We start from the raw sequence: 17,369 nt of genomic DNA on the forward strand, positions 1-17,369 counted from the left end.
GGTTAGGAGTGTTAGATGAAAGGGAAAAATAGAACCAAAAAACATGCACTGCATTAAAATACCCCTTTTTCCCACCAGAATAAGTATGAATGACCACTGTGTTGTCTTTTCTTATATGCTTAGTTTAAAAATAAATTAGTTCATCACACTTCTTTCAAGTTCAACATTCTAAAAAGATACCAACCCAAAAGAGTGTACCAGACTGATGGCCTTAAGCTCTCCAAAATGAAATTGAATTTGAATAAAGATTAAACTCCAGTTGTTTGCTAACTAACTACTAAAACACAGGGTACTTGTATTTGAAAGATAATTTTGTTCCAGCACTATTGTTTTTCTTAATGTCATAAAAACCACTTTACTAGAAATAGAGGGAAAAAATAGGAGGTTATTACTGGAAAGAAACAGCAAGGCCGGAGCAAAATATACACTCTTTGTGTCTGGATGTTTGTATGAAGCCTAACAGAGGTTTCCAAGTTCAAGTAATTAATTTTTGTCTTTGTTTATCCTTCTGATACATTTTCATGCTTATGTATCAAGCTGATTTTATTAGACTACTCAGCAAATGAGAATTTTAACGTATTTTTGCCAATTTGTCATGACATAGCTCATGTGAAGGTAAGATGTTTCATTTTAGCCTCACTCCCAAATAGGTTTATTATATTAAAAGGAACAGGAACAGTTTTTTGTTCTATTAAGTGTAGTGAGAAAACAGTGCTAACCTCCAATGAAACAACTTTAAGTTCATATAACGGGCTTGTCTAATGTTCTATGAACTATTGACTTTTGTCAATATTTAAAAATATTACAGGACTATGATGTTCAGATGAGGGTAAATAACTTTATCCCAGGATTTAGGAAAAGAAAAAAGGTTTAGGGCCTGGACTATACAGCTGCTGATTGGGGAAAGAGCTATAAGCATGAAAGTACATGTATAAGTCCTTTTTGAATATGGGCTGATGGGTTTGTTTTCAGTTTCAAAATGAGATCACAATGGAACAACATTGGGCAGCTCAAGTCAATGAAGCAGTTTTACTAAGCTAATAAATGAGTTCATGGTTTCTTTGTACCTGTAGGCTTCATGCAGTAATCTCTGCAAAGATGTCATATATTACACTAATAGAAGGGGTGATTAGTGGAGATATGCAAGGCTTTAGCACTGGAAAATTAGAGAAGGTTGGGGGGGGGGTTATTTCACTGTTACATTTCCTTCCCATAAACAAAAAATTCTAACTTACAGAGATGCATTCAAGTTTCTTTCCCATAGCAAATTGAATATAATTCAAATTATAATTCAAAGCACAGAGATTTTAGTTTTGGCATAGTAAAGATAATGTTAAAAAGTAAAATGATGAAAAGAAACAGGACAGGTGATCCACCTGCTGAGCTCAGAAATGAGCAAAGAACCAGGATGAGAAGGATATTTTTCCTAAGGAGGATCCTGCCAGTTATTGAGACTAGTTACATCCTCAGTTATAACATAATTTGCAGTAATGCTAATGAACAGAACCAGAATAGCAGCAGCATCTGCAATATATTGATAAAGATGGAAAATAAACTGGGGACAAGAGATTCCCCCTCCCCACCCACCCCCTTCCATTTCACTCAAAATAACGGCTAGACACAGGAATCTCTAGAATGAATATTGACCCCCATCTCCTTTAATGAAGACTGTGGAGACAATGTGAATACACTTCAATCTCATCAACTGATTCAGCTGTTCCTGTGAAATGAACTTTTAAACATATGGTCACACAAACCAATCTATATGCAGAACAATCCTTTGAACAGCATGAGAACAGCCTGGGATTACACAAGTGGATTTCCACAGACATAATACAAATGAATAAATTCTGTAGCCTGACACTTGAAGTAGCAATAGTGAGGATTCCCGGCAAAAGTTTAAATTGTTCCACATAGTTTTGAATGTTGTGATTATTCTTTTTCTAATGGAAGAGTACGAACCTCTCTCTCAACTTCTAAGTGTCTTCATTAAACAAACAGAAACAAAGCCCAAAACCATTGTTACCACAGTAAAACAACATTATAAAAAGCAAGGAGCATTCAAAGTCCATCAATGCCTGCCCACATAACTACAGACAATACCAGAGAAACGTTAACCCATCATCTTTACCCTGAAATCTCATTATTTTCTAGTCTTTTTCAAAAATGTACCCCTTGATCCAATTTATGCTAGTGATTTCTCTGATTGGATTTGCCAGCTTGCTCCATATGACAACCTGCTCTTAGATTACCTAAATTTCTTAATGTCTTCCAAATACTGTAGTCAGTATGTCAAACAACATGATCATCCCTTTTTAATAGAGGGAAAAGGAGGTGGGTAATCTCTAAGGCTCTGCAACAAAGCAATTGCTTTTCAGAATCTCGTTCCCTTGCTCTGAAAAGTGATGGATGGATGCAGGTCCTTTCAACTATATAGAATGTTTGTACTTTAGTAGAATCTTCTTTTACAAGACGGTGGACACTCTGGTCCTACTCCTTCTATCTGACATCATTCTGAAGCTAAGTGTGTCTAGGGTGGTTTTGTTCTGCTTACTTTTATACTTAGTTTGAAACCATGGTCTCCTAGGCCAGAAACCATATTAAAACATCTGCTAAAGCAAAAGGTCAAGAAACTTGCTCGCACTTATGGGAAGACATTAATAATGATTCTCTGTTCACTTAGACCCAGATCCTCAAAGGTATTTAGGCACCTAAATCCTCTTGAAATTAATTATCTGGGCCTTAGTTACTGATCCCGGAAGAAACTCTGGGCAGATAAATCCCACACCCACTCATAACCTCACTGAATTCAGTAGGGCCATGTACAGGCACAGATATGCCCACATAGTCTCTTGCAGGATCTGATGCTGAATGAGTAACAGCCACTGGTTGGAAAGTTAGATGGTTGCTGGCAGGCTGAAGGTACAGGATCATGGTGAGGAAATATGAATGGTTCAGTAACCCAAGTATTACAGAATTAGGAATACCAAAAAACTCATTATTTGAGTTGATAGGTCTTTTCTAAAAACATTAATATACATATTAGAAACAAAAGTAAATTGTTCCACCTTGGTTGCTTCACTTCTTGCTCTCAATTTCATGAGGAGCACTTGCATTTGTAGCCTGTGGTTTGAGGTGTTGGGTTTTTTTGCTGCAACAGCATGAAAGACTATAAAAAGCATGTTTCTTCAGCAACTCAAAGTCAAAAGAGTAGAAACCTGATGAAATTAGACTAGGTGTGAAGATAATTGTAGGTTAAAAGTTGTGCCTATCTTTATTGCTTCTATTAGCGTACACAATAAGGCTATTGTGGCACTTCCTGCTCACAGCACATAAATAAGCCATGTTGTATACTTGATTTTAACAAATACTGTCTATGAAAAGCATGGGTAGGAATGACCAGGTGCTTCAACCAAACGATACCAGTGTCGTAGGATACAAAAAGAAACTGGGTATTTATATGGTACACCTGGTGTTTAGAATGCCTTTGCAAATGTTATAGCTACAGCATCTGGCTTTGTGCTGCTTTTCTTTCCTTTTTGGAAAATCACAACACCAAGTCTCTTTTTTTGACAGTGCAGATGTGCCCAAAGAAAGACAAAGCAAAGATGTTGTCCCTAAGAGAATTTTCCTATAGGAACAAAAGGAAAAAATAATGTAAAATATATTACAGAGAACAGAAAAGGAGAAAGGGGGACATTAAAGTTCACAAAGCCTTTGCTGGTAGGCAATCTCTGAGAAGGCATTTTCACAGTGGAATTCATTCAAAGAACATAAGGAGGATCTTATGACAAAATGTATTAAGAATCTTTCTTTATTTTTACACAGCATTTCTTAGAGGTTCTGATTAAGATTTTGAATTCAGTGCTGTAGATCAATTAGTCAGCTATGCGCTGTATTTGATCCAGCTTTTATTGCATTCAACGATTTCAATCAACTTTTAAAGGGCAGACTCCGACTAACAGATTCTGTAGCAATTAGATCAGTCAATAGACATCTTTTCAAAGTTCTTATCGATTATCATTATTAGACACTGCAACACAGGCAAGTCAAGAGCAATTTACACATGGATTTCTGCTTCCCTGCCCAAAATGCTTACTTGGATCAGGCCACAGAAACAGGTTGGGATTTGAACTCAGAATTCTGATATAAAGAGTTAGGGGAGTGGAGCTAGCATGGAGCCGTTTAAGTTAGCCAGGGCCAGATTTAGGAACTGTGGGGTCCGATTCGAATACCCAGCGGCAGTCCAGGTCTTTAGCAGCACTTTGGCAGTGGAGGAGCCTTCTCTTGCTCCAGGTCTTCCGCTGAACCCCCGCCACCGAAATGCCACCGAAGACCCGGCACAAGTGAAGGACCCCCCTATCCCCACACAGCCAAAGTGCCGCCAAAGACCCAGATCACTGCCGAGTGAATAAAAAAAATTAAAAAATTAAAAATGGACCTAAGATGTGGGGCCCTCTTAGGCGCGGGGCCCAAGTCCAGGGAATTGGGGGAATCAGCTTAAAGCTGGCCCTGAAGTTAGCCAACTTTTTATTCTGTAACACACACATATTCATTTTATCAGATCAAGTCCCAGCAGATGAAGAAAAGAAAAATTGGCCAGTGGAGAAATTTGTGTTTTAGATTAGTAATTAGGTTTTTTAGTTTTTAGGGGTCCCTGACATAAGAATCTCAGAAGAAAGGTGACGTTTGTTGTTTATATCTTTTTGTTTAAATAAAGCAAGGCAGTAGAGGAGCATAAGGTTGATTGGTGACAAAAGGCAAAAAGGATAACTGGAACCACCTCCCACAGAATAACTAAAAGTAGTGAAGGTATCTGATCTCACGCTACTTGATTTTCCTACTTTGGCCTGTTTCTGAGGCTGGCCAGCTATTATGTACCTCTTTTTCTCTTTTGCCAATTTGTTTCCTCAGTTAAACTTAAGTTGGTTGTGACTACCCAGCTTATGTTGGTATAACTACATGATTCAGGGGTGTGGACCTTTGAGCCAACTGGTCAGTCCTTGCAGGACTGGAAAGGGAGGATCCGTGTTCTGTGCCTCCTGTCACTGTGAAGTTCCAAGTGGAAGTTCTCTGCTGTGCACCATAGCAACTACTCCAAAGATGGCTTCAGATTTGTTACGTGGAAGTCAATAAAGCAATAGTGTATGTCTACATAGCAAAGAAAACCCCACAGTTGGCCCATGCCAGTCAACTTGGTCTCACAGGATTCAGGCTGTGGGGCTATATCATTCTGTGTAGGCTTCTGGGCTCAGGTGGAGCTCGGGATCTAGGACCCTGAGGTCTACACAGCAATGAAACAGTGCCACAGCCCAAGCCCCACAAGCTCAAGTTGGCTGGCATGGGCCAGCTGTAAGTTTGTCTTTACTGTGTAGACATACCCCCAGTTGCCAATATAAGCTACAATGATGGCAGTGATATTCCGCAATTTGCATTTGACTGAAAAACTGCTGAAAGGAATCGCGTATACCACACAGAAGCTGAGAATCAGGAGAGATGGTTCTTATATTTAGCATCGCAATTAGCAAGGCATCTTGCACAATTTAAACTTACAGGGCTTAACACCTCTCCACTCCTCCCTCCCCAATATACTTAGCCTAAGTGAGAGACAGCTAATGATTTCAGTCATAGGTACTCTGATTTATGACGAACCAAAGAAAAAGGATACAATATTTAAAAATGTAGGGGTAACTGTTACCTACAGAATGAGTTATTCACAACATACAAAAGCAAACTGGTCATCTTTGCTTTCTATAAAGGACATACAGGTGTATAAATCTGGGCCTGTAGATATCCCCAAAGCACCTGCTCTTCTAACTTGTCCAGAGACATCCATTTCCATAATATAGTCTGGATCCTGCAATGAGCTCTGCATAGGCAGACTTTGATATCTTCTTCGAGCCACATTGAAGCTAAAAGTGTCCGGGGTCTGTCCATGGAGAGCTCATTGCAAAATCAGGGGCCAAGACAGTTTCCAGGAATTATGATGTGGAAAAGTAACATTGTAGTCCTGAGTATATAAAGAATTGGATAAAATGTGGAGTCCAGAGTGCTGATCCTAGCTATGGGACAGTGTGTACTATACAACTGTAGAGACTGCACCTGAAATTTATAAGGGTATTAACGGCCTGTCGTCATCTCAGACTCAGACTTTGTGGCTTTATAGGGTCTGTGAGGGTTTTATCTCCATTATAAAAGATTCAATTTGTTTTCTTGCTATATATTTTTGAAAGTTAATCCTTTTGAAATGTTTGACCTTCTTTAAAAGCACTAGCTGCTAAGGATCTAAAAGTAGGCATGCAGACTAATTGTTTAATTTATTAGTTCATTATGTAAATAGTGCCAAAGGTTAAATAATGACTGTTTGTTTTGTCCATATATCATTATAAACAATGGTGTGCATTAAGGAAAACCTGTAACTGTTTAGATCACAACTTTTTTAAAAAGAATAAAAATCCAAAGTGTATCTTTTTTTCCCACAAGCAAACAGTTCAAAACTACTAGTGTATTTCCATCTTTCAGTAAAGGTCAGGTTTATGAAAAACTTGTTACTTCTATATAGGATTTTCTTACATCAGCTTTACTTATATCTGATTTTTTTCCAGCCAGTTGAGCAAAATTGATATTCAGAAAAGAGTTCTTAGCATGTGACAAGACACTTGGCTGCCTTTTTCTTTCCAAACAGGGCAGACAGGAAACTGGCATGACTAAGCAAGTTTTGTCTGGTCCTCCACAAATATCTAATACTCAATATGTGAAGAAAATGAAAGGTAGGAAAATCATTCCTGCAAAACTTTATAGAATTTGCTGAAAGCTCGAATGCATGAGTAAAATAAGCCCCTGGACAAGTCTAGCTTTCTGACTCTCCCCTTCTCTCTTTTCCTGGCTTTGGCAATGATCCTGCAATGAGTTCTCTGTGCATTGTTTCCAGAAGGGAAGTTTGTGGGCACAAGGGGCTGCCCATGTGCTGCTCCTTGCAAGATACAAGGTCTTTTTTGATTTGGTTAATAAAATAACTTGAAATTTCCATCCCCCACCCTGCTTCTTTGATTTAGAAATTGAATTCTTCTCTGTCTCTGTTTGTCTAATTGCATGGCTAGAGAAATGGCTTATGACATCAGAGAAGCTCTGTAAATTAATTCTGATGAACCATGTGAGAAGCAGTGGGGGGCTTTTATGCAGACAATTAACATTTTAAACAGGTTTTTTTCTTCATTCAAGCACTTGGTAAAAAAGTTCTCTTTGTAAATGATTCAGCCTTTTCCCCCCCTTCAAATAATGGCTAAGAAAGCTCAAAATCTGCATCTCTAGGTCATCCAAAGAGCTCTCCAGCAAAAACATGAAAAATAAAAACAGTCATTACTCATACTTTTAAATGTATGGTGTGTATTTTTTTATTTATATATATATATAAAATGAAATGAGGATTTTTAAAGAAGAAAAAAGACACCCTTTTGTGTTTCCTTCTTCAGGTTCTGTAATCACACACAACTTTTATAAAGGTAAAAAGAATTAAGAAGCAATAAAACAAAGTTATATTTCTTTCTAAATGATCTCTACTTAGATAAGTAACAACCAAAATAATTCTTACAGGTGAACTTCCATTAAACAACCTCAGCAATACTTCAGACACATACTGGCTTTCCTTCAACAACACACCTGTTGTTTTTACCTCTCTCTTTCTTAATGTACTTACAGCTTTTATTATGCGATAATGTAACAGTTATATTTTATAGTAGTATTATAACATACAGTATTTAATGTGACTAATGTACAAGAGCGCTAGTATTTACTGCAGTGAAAGTAATGGAACATTTTTCCCTTCCTTTAGAGTGTTTTGATTTTCTTAAAGTATACCTAGCATTAGAATAGAAAATTTTGTTCCATACTTATGTCATGTTTTGTTGAATCCCCATCAAGACTCCAGTGCCCTAGAGCACTTGGAAGTATGCACTGATCTTCTGCAACACTAGTTTAATCTCTTCAAGACTGAAATTGATTTTACTCATCTTGGCATGCAAAGGTACAGAGTGTACCCACTGATCCATAGCTCAAGTATGTACAGTGGTACCAGCAGCAGTGGATGAGACAATAACTTTGAAGGTTTTGCAAGCGACAGTGCAAAAAGAAGCAGACTATGGTGAGGAATTTATCTTGCAAAATGCCATGCAGTCAACTTATTCCATTGTTACTGGAACCTATTGTCCATGTTGCTAAGTAAAGGGTAAAAATAGTTTTCTTTACTTGGAAAGAACATAGATACCACAGTAATAGATTCTCATAGTGCACTAACTTAAAAGGATAGATAGAAGGGACAGCTGAACTCAGCCATGAGTACTAGCATAATTTGCTTCATGCTACAGCTCACTACAAAAGCAATCCCCCCTTTGCACACTAGAAGGTGCACGGGAGGGGAGAAAGGAACATATCTGTAGCTCCTTCCCACTACTGCATCATCACATCATCCCTTCTGTGAAGCCTTGGATCTGGGAGGGGAGAGTAGTTTTAAAAGCTAGGAAAGCTGGAATTCACATGTCAACCTTCCAAACTCTCCCAACCTAACATTCTTTTACCACAGCTTTAGCTTCTGACTTCTTGAGCACATGCCCCATGCAGTGTATATAAACTGTAGAGGGACAACTCAGGGAATTACAGACCAGTCAGCTTAATTTCAGTACTCAGACAGATGATGGAACAAATAATGAAGCAATCCATTTCCAAACACCTAGAAGATAATAAGATGATAAGTAACAGCATGGAGTTGTCAAGAACAAATCATGTCAAACCAACCTGAAAGCTCTCTTTGACAGGGTAACAAGCCATGTGGATGGCAGGTGTTAGACGTGGTATATCTTGACTTTAGTAAGGTTTTTGATACACTCTCTCATGACCGTCTCATAAGCAAAGGTAATACAACCTAGATGGAACTACTATAACGTGGATGCATAACTGACTGGAAAACATTCCCAAAGAGTAGTTATCAGTAGTTCACAGCCAAGTTTGAAGGGCATAGCGTGCGGGGTCTCGCAGGGATCAGGGTCCGGTACTGTTCAATATATTCAGCAATGATTTAGATAATGGCGTAGAGAGTATACACTTATTAATAGGCCCTACCAAAAACATGAAAAACATGAATAAACATGTCAGGGACCATGAAATATGACACTCTGATGGGGGCTCCTACCCTGGACCCAGCTCCAGGTGCTAATCCCTGCTAGAGATTGAGACTACCTCTTCCCCTACAGGGGGCCCGCTCTCAGGGTGGGTCAGACCCACCTCCAAGATCTCCCCTGGCTTCAGGACACTCTGCAGCTCAAGCTGTCACCACCACCACCTTGTGCAGAGAGGTTCCAGCTTGAGCTTTCACCACCACCCTCCTCCACCTACAGCTCAAGCTATCACACCACCATCCCCACTGGGGAGGGAGACTGCTGAGCAAAACCAGACCTATGGCAACCCATCCTCATCCCCTACAACACACACCCCATATCCTGTGACTCACATTTCTGAGCTACTGGTGGTGGTGGCGCTGGCTTTAGAACTGGGTGCCCAGCCAGCAGCCTTTCTCTCTGGCTGGCCGGATCTGAAGGCAGTGCCCCTGCCAGCAGCAGGGCAGAAGCAAGAGTGGCAATCCCATGATCCCTGTACAATATGCTTGCAATCCCCAAACGCTGACAGTGTTTTGGATCAGTACCCCCAGGGTTACAATACCCTGAAATTTCATATGTAAACTTCTGAAAAGTGAAATTGACTAATTTTAAAATCCTGTGGCTGTGAAATTGACCAAAATGGACCATGAATTTGGTAAGGCCTTACTTAGAAAGTTTGCAGATGCTATCAAGCTGGGAGAGGTTGCAAGTGCTTTGGAGGATAGCATTTAAATTCAAAATGATCTGGACAAACTGGAGTAATGATCAGAAGCAAATAGAATGAAATTCAGTAAGGACAAAAGCATAGTACTCTACTTAGGAAGGAACAATCAGTTGCACACCTACAAAATGGGAAGAGACTGTCTAGGAAGGAGTACTGCAGAAAGGAATCTGAGTGTCATAATGGATTACAAGCTAAATATGAGTCAACAGTGTAACATCGTTGCAAAACAAGAAAACATCATTCTGAGCTGTATTAAGCAAGACACAAAAAGTAATTCTTCTGCTCTTTACTCTACACTGATTAGATCTCAGCTGGAGTACTGTGTCCAGTTCTAGGTGCCACATTTCAGGAAAGATGTGGACAAATTGGAGAAAGTCCAGAAAAGAGCAACAAAAATGATTAAAGGTCAGAACACATGACCTATGAAGGAAGACTGAAAAAATTGGGTTTGTTTAGTCTGGAGAAGAGAAGACTAAGAGAGGAGATAACAGTTTTCAAGTTCATAAAAGGTTGTTACAAGGAGGAGGGAGAAAAATTGTTCACGTTAACCTCTGAGGATAGGACAGGAAGCAAGGGGCTTAAATTGCAGCAAGTGCGGTTTAGGTTGGAGATTATGAAAAACTTCCTAACTGTCAAGGTAGTTAAACACTGGAATCAATTGCTTACGGAGGTTGTGGACAAACACCTGTCAGGGATGGTCTAGATAATTCATAGTCCTGCTTTGAGTGCAGGGGCCTACACTAGAGGACCTCTCAAGGTCCCTTCCAGTCCTCTGAGTCTATGATGCTACTCTGCTGAAATAAATATATGTATTTATTCTCTTTCTACTTAAAATCCACTATCAGGTATTATGGATGATTAAAACTGGTGCACATATTGGTATGTGAGGCATCCACGTGTTTAAAATGTTCTCTTATTTTGATAAGTGTGTCATGAATACACTTTTCTACACTGGCAGAGAACTTTCATAATAATACACTTAAACAGATGAAATCTTGATTAATAATGCTTCTTGACTTTACTGTGGCTTGAATATGAAAGTATAGACCCTGCAGCTGTGACTGAAAAGTCACCTCTCTACATTTTAAGTCACTACTTTGCTGAAGTGAATGTGAACTTTCTTTCTAAAATGTAAATGTGTATTTTGCTGTTTTTTCTAATTGATGCATAAGAAATATAAAATTTTTAGAGATGCTAACACTTAGAAGTTGATGTCAACGGAAGATATGGGAATTCAGCACCTCTGAAAATCAGGTTAATACATAAAGGTTAATACGTTTGAGATTTGTCTGTTACTGAATGAGTTCCCAACATGCTTTGTATCAACAGGACAAATGTAAAATATTACTGTGGAGTTTATGCAGACACACTTATCATATAAAAACTAGTGCTAGTTACGGATCATGTTTTCCAAAATCATTAGCTACAGAGTTGTTGGCATCATGCTCTCTTGATCTTAATCATTGTTCTTTCTAGCACTTTCAAAACCCAAACTCTGTCATTTAAAAAACATAGCTTCTTTCTGCATACTCAATAATGTACTTGTACTTAGCGATAGGATTTGGCAAAACTGGTAAAGAACGTATTACAGCAAATAGACATTATGAAATGAGGAAGAATTGCCTATTGCAGCATGCACTCCCACTGGAATATAGGTGTAACCCTTCTGCCAGGTATTGGGAGAAAAAAGGGTTGGTTCAGTTTTCTAGAGGTTTCCTTAAAGACTTAAACTAACACCAGCTTTAGCTCCACTAGAAATCTAGGCAACTATATACACCACTCTGATAGGTGAGGAGAGCGGAGGGGTAAGGACTAAGGGGAAGGGGAAGAGGCAGAGCGTGAGCAGGGCCATGGTGTGGATGTAGGTGCTGGTATCCCATATACACACACACACTTCTAGGGAGCTTCACTTCTAATGCTCCAAAGGCAGTGGGCTGGCATTGGCCGTCCTGCATGTCCAGCTTTTTGGGGGGAGGCTTAGCCTTCCCAAGCCTATTACATGTGCCGCCTATGCTCTAAGACTTCAGATCACAGGGCTTACATAAGAGTCAAGAAAAAAGTTTGGATTAGTTGATTCCGAAGCACAGTAGGTACCATTAAGCTAATGAGGAGGAGGAGGGAGGCAGTGAATAGATAATATGAGTTGTTAAATGGCATCTCTCAAGTGTTAGACAGAGTTGCTCTAGACTGTATCCCTTGTTCCTAGAGGGGTGTTCTGAGGGTTAGCTCAGGCGACTTCATCATTTGGGCATATCAAGTACTCCAAAATCATGTGGCCAAATATCCTTTCATGTGTTCAGAGGAGTTACAAATGGAGTTCCAGATTGTTCCTATAGATTTGCACAGAGAGGAGACCTTCAATGCTCAAACATCCTCCACTCCTCGCAGAGGGATGGTGGTCAGAAGGGCTGGACAGAAAACAAGAATTCTATTTCACAAAAAAATCAAGATTTTGACATGTTTCTGTTCTGCATGAAGATGAAACCAATACCTTTGAGATTTTTCATGAAAAAACACAGAAAGAGCTAACAGGCTAGTGGTTAGGGAACTCACCTGGGCTATTAAGACACAGGTTCAAGTTCCTACTGTCTGATTCAGCTCTAGTCATTGGCCACTACCCCACCTTCCCAAGATCTGCTAGCTGCCTTTTGGGGATCCACTATCCACACATGGAGGAGAGTACCCAGCAGGGACATATGTTGACCTCCCTCCAGACCTCTTATAGATTCCACACACTAGGTAATATTGTTCTAGGCTGGTACAACTTTTTATGCAGAGATTCTATACTTGAGGATCCAGTCATTTTAAACTAGTGTGGAGCAATGGCTGTCCTGGAGTCTCTGGCAATATGGGTATAATGAGGCTATGCTGCCTGAAAGTCAATAGAAAAAAGGATCCCCAGAGATGGAACAGATGCAAATGGCCTCTGCAGAGAAGGTCCAGTACCTTCAAGATAATATTGAAGGGTTTGTGGTTTGTTTGCTTCTTTACTCAATAGGAAGGGGGTTCAAATCCTGCCTTCTCAAAGAGAAGAATTCTGAGGAAGGACAATGAGAGGAACCTTCAGAGTTTTTCTTCCACAAGAGGGTGAGGGTGAGGGTGAGGGTGGGGGTGGCTTCAGTGAACTGGAATTGAACATTAGAAAAAAGTCTGACCTGTGCTCAGTGAACCCAAGGAGTGTCCAAGCATGCCTGGTGAAAGTTATAGAAGTTAGTTTCTATTAGCAATAGTGAATTAAACTGTCTGCTGTTAAAATACACACTAGTCATTGGACTTTTATAGTTATAAATTAAGTGGAATCAACCTGAGCAAATCTTATGTCTGTTGTCCTCACATTTCCATTTCTAAGAGGAATCTCTCACATCCAAGTGCACCGACTACTCAACATGCTGGTGATACGTTAACGTCATAAACCAAAGTTGACCAGATAGGAGTTTTGGTCATGTAATTATGTGGTTTGCTACAGTGCAAATGTAAAATAATTGTGAACTGTGATCAAGTCAGTATGATTCCCAAGGGCATATGAAAACCATAAAAATCATATACAACTTTTAAGACTGGGACTACTCAAGGAGCAATTATGCACTGTCCTGGAAAAATGGTATAGAAAGGATATGAATTTCAGTAAAACGTGAGTGATTTTTCTCAGCATTTCTTCCTGTAAAACCAAGATGCAGTTTTAACAAAACATAGCTTTTAGAGAAAAGACTGTGCTAATTATTTGTCTTGCTTGCAGTAACTTAGATAAATTTTAAAATAATGTACTTTTTAATAAACAGAACGTCAACTTGACTCTTGGGGAAATAATCTTGATTGCTGATCCTGCTCTCCTGGTGCTTCAGGCTATAATGACCACACAAAACAGTTTTCCCATTCCATTCATGGAATGCATGAGAGGACTAGATTTCAATGACTGGCAGATGCTTTGGCAGCAGTTAATGTGTTGGAACAAATGCAACATGGAGTCAGACTAAGGTATTGAGACAAAACAGTGATGAGGCTTGTTCAAGTACCTGGATAAACTTAAGAATAGGCTCTGTCACAGTTTCCTTGCAGAGGTAAAAAGTTGTTTCATAAGGCCATCCTGACAGAATATGACCTGAGATGTCCCTTAGACAAAGAGCCTGTCACAATAGCCTGTCTAGATGTCCCTTTGTAATGAAATTAACAGACTATTTCAGCTTCAATAAATACAGAACTAGTAAAACAGACTTACTTTGAATTTATAACTCCTTAGATCTATTGCTTATAATGATTAATGACAAATCACTATCTAAGGCTTGGGTCATTCATCAGCAAACTTGTAATTTACCCATAATAGAGCTAACTGTGGGAATTCCCAAACCAACTGGAAATATTAAGACCTTGAAAATGGGAGTTAACTTTCCAACACATATTTTTCCATATGTATATTTCTCCATTCTTTCTTTTCTCCCAACCACCATGGTGGTGTCTTATAAGATTAGAGTCTCAAATAAATGTAGACAACACAGAGAATCCCATCCTTAGGAAAAAAACAAAACAGGGATGTTATCTGAAAAGCTAGTATATGAGAGTTCTTCTTCCAAAGCTTTGCCTTGGCTGTGGTTGAGAATGTCAGCTAGCAGAATCATGGAAGCCTGCTTAAAAGCTAGAAATTGGAAACTCTTTCTGTCCAAGACTTAGCCATTTCTTAAATAATGTAAAATATCATTGATTACTGGATAGGAAAAAGAGCCAGACTGTGGGAAGAAAGAGACCAGAAGGAGATTTATTACCTGCCAAGCATCACCGGAAGCATGACGTAAGACTAGAGGAGCAAAATGGTATATTAATCATAAAACTCATTAGCTGGTGGCCCACCAGGAGTCCACCAGTGGCAGGCTTAGTACTGTAACAGTACAGATAGCATGGTGTCTATAATCTAAGAAGTAGTCACAATGCACGAATGCCATCACAGAAACAAAAAATAGCCTTAAAAGTGAGGATAGGAAGACGCCATATAGACAGTGTAAAGAGTCTCTCTGGGGCCCCTCTGGAGCTGGGCTGGGACCCCTGACCACACCCAGCTTCCACCACAGGTCTGGCCTACTACAGGCCACAGCCTTAGTCCTGGTAGCAGCCCCACCCTCATGTGCAGCTTATTTTGCTTCGGGTGGGGGAGCAAAAGTTCAGGTCAGCAAAAACCTAGCCCCTCCTGGGGTCAAGAAAAAGCAAAAAAAATCCCAAGGCTCCACGTTACTTCAGGGATGCCTGTGGTCCTAGCTTTGTTGGAGTCCTTATAGCTGAGTAACCAAGTCAGTCCCTCCCTATCACACTTGCCCTGGGGTTCACGGACACCCTGCAGAGGTTTGTGGGGGGGGCTACTCCTGCTATTTCAGGAGCCAATCTCATCACTCCCTTCTCAGGGCTTCCTCCCTTGCATACTCCAGCGTGCCTTCCTCACTATCGTTATAGTGCATGATTAGCAGGGCCAGTGGGGTAGGGCTACCTAAGCTGACACAGCCCCCCAAATCCTTTCCTTGGCAGTGCACGTTTTATACACCTCATCACACTTTTTCACTCTCTATAATGGCAATAATAACATAAAGAGTGAAGGTAAAACTGTCATAAAGAAACAGTTGCAGTTCAGCACCTGACAGGATTTGCCCTGCTCAACCCTCATTAAAGATGAATCAATTAATGTGTGCTCATCCCAGTTTACTAATGGTAGCACTGTCTGACCTGCAATTGTCCACTAAATGAGACACAAATATTTCATTCCATTTTTCCCCATTAAAGCTTCCAGTCTTGTTTACAGACAAAAAAATTCAATATAACAAACCTGAAGTCAATGAATAAGGAAAGCAGGATTCAGTCCAACAATAGCTAGAATCATGCAAGAATATACAATAATCTTTAGCAATTACAACTTCCATTAACATATTAGCCAAAGCACATGGTAGAGGTGACACAAGGGAGTAGGGTTGCCAACTTTCTACTTGCACAAAACCAAACACCCTTGCCTCGCCCGTTCTCTGAGGCCTCACCTCCTGCTCACGCCATCCCCATTCCCTCTGTTGCTCACTCTCCCCACCCTCACTCACTTGCTGGGATAAGGGGATTTGATGTGCAGGATGAGGCTCTGGGATGGGGATGAGTGCAGGAGGGGGCTCTGGGCTGCGGGTTGGGTTGCGGGCTCTGGCTAGTGGTGCAGACTCTGGGGATGAGGGGTTGGGGTGAAGGAGGGGGATCAGCAGGTTGGGGACTCCAGGGTGGGGCTGGGGATGAAGAATTTGGGGTGCAGGAGGGTGATCAGGACTGAGGCAGGGAGTTGGGGCATGGGGGATATAGGCTCTGGGGATGAGGGGATCAGGGCTGGGGCAGGGGAGGTCAGGGATGCAGGCTCCTGGCACTGCTTACCTCAACCAGCTCCTGGAAGCAGTGACATGTCCCTGCTCTGGCCCCTCCACAGAGGCACAGCCAGGTGGCTCTACGCACTGCCCCGTCCACAGGCACTGCTCCCGCAGCTCCCATTGGCTGTGGTTCCCAGCCAATGGGAGCTGCAGAGCCAGTGCTTGGGGTGGAGACAACATAGGAGACAGAGGAGGGACATGTCGCTGCTTCCGGGAGCCACATGGAGCCACAGCAGGCAGCAAGCCTGCCTCCGCCCCACTGTGCCACTGACAGGACTTTTAATAGTCCAGTCAGCAGTGCTGACTGGAGCCAGCAATGCCCCTTTTTGACTGGGCATTCTGGTTGAAAACCGGACACCTGGCAAGCCTACATGGGAGGGGGAACACAGGGTCATATGCCCCCCAGAGGTGCTGCTTGGCTTGTACTAAGCATACTCACACAGACTGAACATGCTCGTTAACAGCTACTGAAGCTGCTGCTCTCACTCTGCCCCCTCCCTGCCCTGCCCATCAGCAGGTACTGGTTATCTCTGCTGCATTACTTTATTTGATAGCAGCAAATGATTAATGACATCAGACTGTTATGTAAATCAGTGTTTCCCAAACTTAGGATGCTGCTTGTGAAGGGTAAGGCCCTGGCGGGCTGGGCTGGTTTGTTTACCTGCCGCATCTGCAGGTTCGGCTGATTGCAGCTCCCACTGGCTGCGGTTCACTGCCCCAGGTCAATGGGAGCTGCTGGAAGCAGCATGGGCTGAGGGCCATACTGGGGGGAGGAAGGGATAGCTCAGTGGTTTGAGCATTGAGGTTGTGAGTTCAATCCTTGAGGGGGCCACTCTAGGGATCTGGGGCAAAAATCAGTACTTGGTCCTGCTAGTGGAGGCAGGGGGCTGGACTTGATAACCTTTCAAGATCCATTTCAGCTCTAGGAGAGCTCCATTAACTTATACCCCTAAGCTAGAACCACCTATTCCTGGGCTGCACCCTGTGACAAAGGCAACATCACAAACATTAACCTACAGGCAATAAGCTTATCCATGCAAACGCTGCAGGGAAGAAATTGGATACAAGGTACCCAATATTGCTCTAGCTCAAAAGAATTCTGATAACTGCATATTTCCATTT

The sequence above is a fragment of the Gopherus evgoodei genome, chromosome 9 (assembly GCF_007399415.2).
Source record: "Gopherus evgoodei ecotype Sinaloan lineage chromosome 9, rGopEvg1_v1.p, whole genome shotgun sequence".
Classification (NCBI taxonomy): domain Eukaryota; kingdom Metazoa; phylum Chordata; order Testudines; family Testudinidae; genus Gopherus; species Gopherus evgoodei.